This window comes from Camelus bactrianus, chromosome X (genome assembly GCF_048773025.1).
Source record: "Camelus bactrianus isolate YW-2024 breed Bactrian camel chromosome X, ASM4877302v1, whole genome shotgun sequence".
NCBI lineage: Eukaryota > Metazoa > Chordata > Mammalia > Artiodactyla > Camelidae > Camelus > Camelus bactrianus.
Genome location: NC_133575.1, coordinates 98766270 through 98772270, shown reverse-complemented (window position 1 = coordinate 98772270; position 6001 = coordinate 98766270). Strand labels below are relative to the sequence as shown.

The following is a 6001-nucleotide window of genomic DNA, read 5'->3' as shown; positions in this document are numbered from 1 at the left end:
GAGTCAACTTTTCCATTTCTATGTATATAACCAAGGGAAATGAAAACATAAATCCTTGCAAAAACGTTCAAGATTGTTTCTAGCAGCATATTAATGAATTTAGAGATGTGAAAAATCCAAATGTCTGTCAACTGATAAATGGAAAAAGAAAATGTGCTATATCCAAACAATGGATGAACCTCAAAAACAATATGTGAATTGAATAAAACCAGGCACAGAAGGCCACCTATCTTATGCTTCCATTTGTAAGAAACATGCAAAAGTAGTAAATCCATAAAGGGAAAAAAATGTATTAGTGGTTGCTTAGGGCTTGGGGGAATGGTCTGAATATGGATTGTTGGCCAAGTGTATGTATGAAATTCTTTTTTGAAGTGATGAAAATATTCAAAATTGATATTTGTGATGTTTGGACATATCTGTGAATCTACAAAAAAAGTGCAGTATACACTTTAAATGAGTGAATTATATGGTATATGAAATTTATCTCAATAAAGTTGTTTAAGAATAATTGTATGGAGGGGGGAAAAGACAGATGTTTTGAGTAACTGCTGGGACTGATTTGCAGGCATCCCTATTGGGAGCCAGATCTATATCTGGTGCTTAGCTTCTCCCCTTCCAAAAAGGAAGGGTATTTTAGTCATCCCACAAACATCAGCTAAATGGGGTAGAGAAATCAGTTCTCTGTGCTAAGGCCATGGCGGTAGCTTCACTTGGTACTGAAGTTAGGTTTCTGCTTCCTGTTCGCAGACTTATCAGTGCTGCTTGTAAGTATAGTCTTCCTCTGCTTCCTGTCTTACCTAGCAGGAAGTGCTGGTGGCTCAGGACCCCACCCCTTAAATACCCTCTGATGCTCTCTGAGCATGATCATTACCTTGGCTAGATTATTACATAGGGGGCAGTCACCACTAAATTGCCTCAGCAGGCCCTGGGCTGCCTGAGAAGGGACAAGATTCATGGGTTCAGGACAGAGTGTTCTGGGGCACTGGGGACAGCCTGCTCGCTCCACCTGAGTGACAACCTGAGAACTTTGGAATCTGTGGCTGTTAAACTTCTAGAGGTGCCTGTCATCTCACAATGTAGCTAAGTGTTCTTTATTCTGTTGAAATTTGGAAGAACATGCTATAGACATATTTAGCCCATACGTATCAGACGTTCCAGCTGTAATTTTTGACAGTGGATTAGGACTCTCCAAAGGTGGCATGTCTGGAGAGATTGGACCCCGTCATGTGATCAGCTCTGTCATGGGGTATCCTAAATTCAACATGTCTTTGACAGCTGAAAATCAGAGAAAGTACTTTGTAGGGTAAGAAGCCTTTTGCAAGTATGGGGCTTTGCATTTGTGCTACCCCATTAAATATGGACTGGTAGTAGAATGGGATGACATGGAGGTTACCTGGAAGCAACTTTCTAAGTGGGAGATGGGAGTAAAACCCTGTCAGTTTCCTGTGCTTATGACTGAGCCTTCCTGGAACCCAAAAGAGATTCAAGAAAAGATGGCAGCAATGATGTTTGAGACCTTCAATGTCCCTGCCTTCTACCGGTCCAGCCATGAGGTTGCAACACTCTCCCCCTCTGCCTCTGTCTCAGGCCTAGTGGACAGTGGGCATGGAGTCACTTACAGTGTCCCTGTCTTTCAGGATTCCTCCCTGCCTCATGGTGTCAACAAGCTCTACATGGCAGGGACAAATATCACAGAACATCTCACCCGGCTCCTTGCTTGTGGGAATAAATCCTCTTGCCTACTCAACAAGGCCCTAGTGGATAACATAAAAGAGCAGGTGTGCTCTGTGGCTTTGGAGCCAGAGAAAGAGCTATGTAAGAGGCCAAAGGCACTCCTGCGAGTATACATACTATCAGATGGGAATGTCTTCCACACTGGGGACCAGCTGTACCAGGTACCTGAGACTCTTTTTGCACCTAACCAGCTGGGCATCCACAACCTGGGACTCTCAAAAATGGTCTCCAGCAGTATTTTGAAGTGTGACACTTACATCCAGGAAAACCTTTTTGCAGAAATTGTGCTATCTGGGGGCACCACTCACTTCCCCAGGCATGGGGAAAGACTTAGGGAAGAGCTAGAACAGCTGGCTTCCGGAGGGACTCCCATCAAGATCACAGCTTCTGACAGTTGTTTCTCTGAGTGGATCAGTGCATCTGTTGTAACTTCTCCAGACAGTTTTAAAAGATGTGCATTACCTCTGCAGATTTCAAGAAGTTGGGAGATCTGTGAGTAGATGATTTTAAGAAATGAAGAACACTGGCAACACCTCAAAATGTCAGATCACAGGGAAACCAGTGGGAGGTGATATCATTCCTTGGGTAAGATGTTCAATAAAAATGTTTGGCCATTTTGGGTTTCAGTTCATTCTTGGTGGCACTTTGCTTTGAATGTTGATATACAAGTATTTATTTGTGTCTGCTTTCCCCTCTTTTGTGTATATAGCTAAGATTGGAATTTCTGGGTCATATGTTAATTTTATGTTGAAATTTTTAAAGGTAAAATGCTTCTGAGCAGCTGCACTGTTTTACATTCCCAATCGTAAATTATGAGGGTTCCTTTTCCTTCATATCATTGCCTACGCTAGGTTTTTCCTGGTTTTGAATAATTGCCATTCTAAAGTGGGTTTACTGGTACCTCATGTTTTGATTTGCACTTCTCCAATGATTAGTGATACTCTGCATCTTTTAATGTATTTATGCCTTTTGTATATCTTTGGAGAAATGTCTATTCAAGTCCTTGGCTCATTGTTAAATTGGATTGTTTGTATTTTTGTTGTTGGCTTGTCAGGTATCTTTATACATTCTGGCTATCAAGCCATCATCATATATGTGGATTTTCTTTTCCCATTTTTTGGATCAGCTTTTCACTCTATTAGTAACATCCTTTGATGCACAAGAGATTTCAGTTTTAATGAAGTCCAATTTATCAATGTTTTATTTTACTGCATGTACTTTTTTTTAAATTGAGGTATAGTCAGTTTCCAGTGTTCTGTCAATTTCTGGTGTACAGCACAATTCTTCAGTCATATACGAATATACATATATTAATTTTCATACTCTTTTTCACTGTGAGCTACTACAAGATATTGAATATATGTACTTTTGATGTCACATTTAAGAAACCATTATCAAGTTAAAGGTCAGAAATATTTGCCCTTATGTTTTATTCCAATAATTTTACATATCAGCTCTTAAATTTAAGTTTTTGATCCATTTTAAGTTCATTTTTGTATGTGCTTTAAGATAAATACCTAACTTTATTCTTTTGCATGTGGCCATTTAATTTTCCTAAGACCATTTGAAGACACTGTTCTTTAGTGATTGTATATTCTTAGCACCCTAGAAGAAAATCAGTTGAATATGTATGCATGGGTTTATTTCTTAAATCTAATTCTGTTTCATGGAAATATAAGCCTGTCCTTAAGCCACTAACACATTGCTTGATTGCTGTAGCTTGGTGGTAAATTTTGGCATGGGTAACTGTGAGTCTTTCAATTTTGTTCTACTTTTTCAGGGTTGTCTTGGTTATTTGAAGTTGCTTTAAATTCCTTAATGAATTTTAGAATAGGTATTTCCATTTCTTTAGAAACACCACTAAGATTTTAATAGGAATTGTGTTGAATTTGTATATCACTTTGGGTAATATAGTTATCGTAATGATACTAAATACTTCAATTCATGCAGACAAGATATATTTTCATTTATTTATATATTTTTTACAGCAGCGTTTTGTAGTTTTCTATGTACAGCTCTGTGCCTCCTTGGTAAAATTTATTAAGTATTTTTTGTTGTTATTCTTTTTGATGTTACTATAAATTGACATGTTTTGTCAATTTCTTTTTCAGTCTCTTGGCTAATTTTAACCACATGTTTCAACTTTGTATATTATCTATTGACTATTATTAGAGGAGATGATTGATGAGAGTAGCACAGTGACACTTTTTCATTCATTCTTCTCAGTCCTGTCATGAGGGGATTGTGATTCTAGGATGATCCTTAGCTTAATTTTTTTATTTCTTGGCCTATTTACCAAAATTGTAGTCTTCTTCCAAGGGGAAACTCATCTCATAGAATTCTGACCTTCAGAACTTATATGGGGCTCATCATTGTTTCTCTATGGTATGACTTAGAATACAGGTGAATAGGAGAATACTGGTTATCTTCTCTGATTCAGATTGACATTGCTCAGCCCTCTTTGTCATCTGGGAAACTAATAAACACAAACAAACACATGTACATATGTACACACATTGTTCAGTTGATATGATTCCTCCCTTTACATCCACATTCTTTGCTCTTCTTCCATAAAGACTTGATCTGCAGAAATAATTCTGATTTCTTCTTTGGCATTGCCCATGTCTTTAGGTGTATTCATTTATTCAAATTTTTATTGTATATTCTGTTAGAACTCTGAATTTTAGTTTTGGAGAAAGCCATATCATTCTCCAAATACATAAATATGTTTGGATGTAAATATCTCTTATTTTGCTCCTTACTGCCCAGATGTTTGTAGTTTGTTCTGTCAGTTTGTGGCCATTTTGTTTTATTAAAAGTAGAATGTTATGTCCTACTCTTTTGGGGGATAGGAAGAAAGTGAAGTTAAAAATAGCTAAGTTTCATTATTTCTAGCTAGACGTCTAAAACAGAAACCTGCTTTTTAAGATAAAATCTATAATATATTGTATTTTCTTTTTTCAGATGAACTTGAGAATCAGTATGTCAATTGCCACAAAATATATTATAAAATTTATTAGGATTTTATTTAATTTATACATTTATTTATAAAGTTTTAAACTTTATAATACGAAGTCTTTCCACCCAGGAATGTTGCATGACATTCTGTTTACTCGGAGGAACTTCATAGATTGTTTCCCTTTTGGGTCATTCAAATTTAATCTGAAGTTTAGTCTCACATCTTTTACCATTTTTTAATCTTATGAATAGGATGCTTGTCCACAATATTTTCAAATTTGCCATTGCTAGGGAATCTATATACTTTTGTATGTAATTCTTGTATTTTACATTTTTCTAGACTACCTTATCAACTGAACTATTTTGTATTCATTCTGTTAGATTTTCTTAAGTAGATAATTACAAGTTCAAAAAGCTGTAGTTTTGTCTTATTTTTAGTATTTAACATTCATTTATTTTTCATTGCTTGGTAAAATTCTAAGTAGTATTTGAATACTGTAATAATATATAACACATATAATTATGTAATTTGTAGTCATAACAGTGTGATGTAGAATACTTGGTGGGCCAGGTGGTGAAGTAAGAAGACCCTGAGCTCAGCTCCTCCCACAGGCACACCAAAATTACACGTATTTATAGAGCAGCTATCTATGAGAATGACTTGAAGGTTATCATAAAATATTTTTCACAGATAAAGATATAAGGAAGGAACCACAAGAACACAGGAAGATTAGAGACGCAGTATACTCATTACCCACACCCCTGTGTCAGTGACATACAAACAGGATGGAGATCATAATTGTAGAGGTTCTCCCCAAGAAATGAGGTGTGTAAGCCCCTCATTGGGCTTCCCAGCCTTGGGTTCCTACACTGGGAATGTAAGTAGCTGCAATGTCAGGCTTTATGAGGCCAGAGGGACTTAACTTACAGAGACTCATGTCTTAAAGGGAATGCACAAAATCTCACACAGTCCAAGTCCCAGCTCAGAGGCAGTAATCTGAATGAAGCCTGGGTCAGACTCACTTGCTGAACTTGGAGAGCCTCATGGAGATGCAGAAGTCAAGTGGGAATCCCCTTTGATGCTGGTGGCAGCCATTTGGCAGAATTTATTCTACCACAGAGACACTGGTGCTGGTGAGTGCTGTTTTGGAGTCCTACATATAGCTTATTAGCATCAGAGACTTACCTGCCCAATAGTCCAGCAGTCCCAGGATCTGTTTGCCCTGAGGGGATTTGACCCTGCCTACCTACAGACTGGCATGAGCCTCAGGGCCCCTGGGGTCTGCAGCCAGCTTCCCTATCACATGCT

At 37.6% G+C, this 6001-nt stretch overlaps 1 pseudogene; it reads left to right on the top strand.

Annotated features, from left to right (window-relative positions):
- Positions 1–694: 694 nt before the first annotated feature.
- On the top strand, positions 695–2230 carry LOC105079682 (actin-related protein T1-like; annotated as a pseudogene).
- Positions 2231–6001: the final 3771 nt, after the last annotated feature.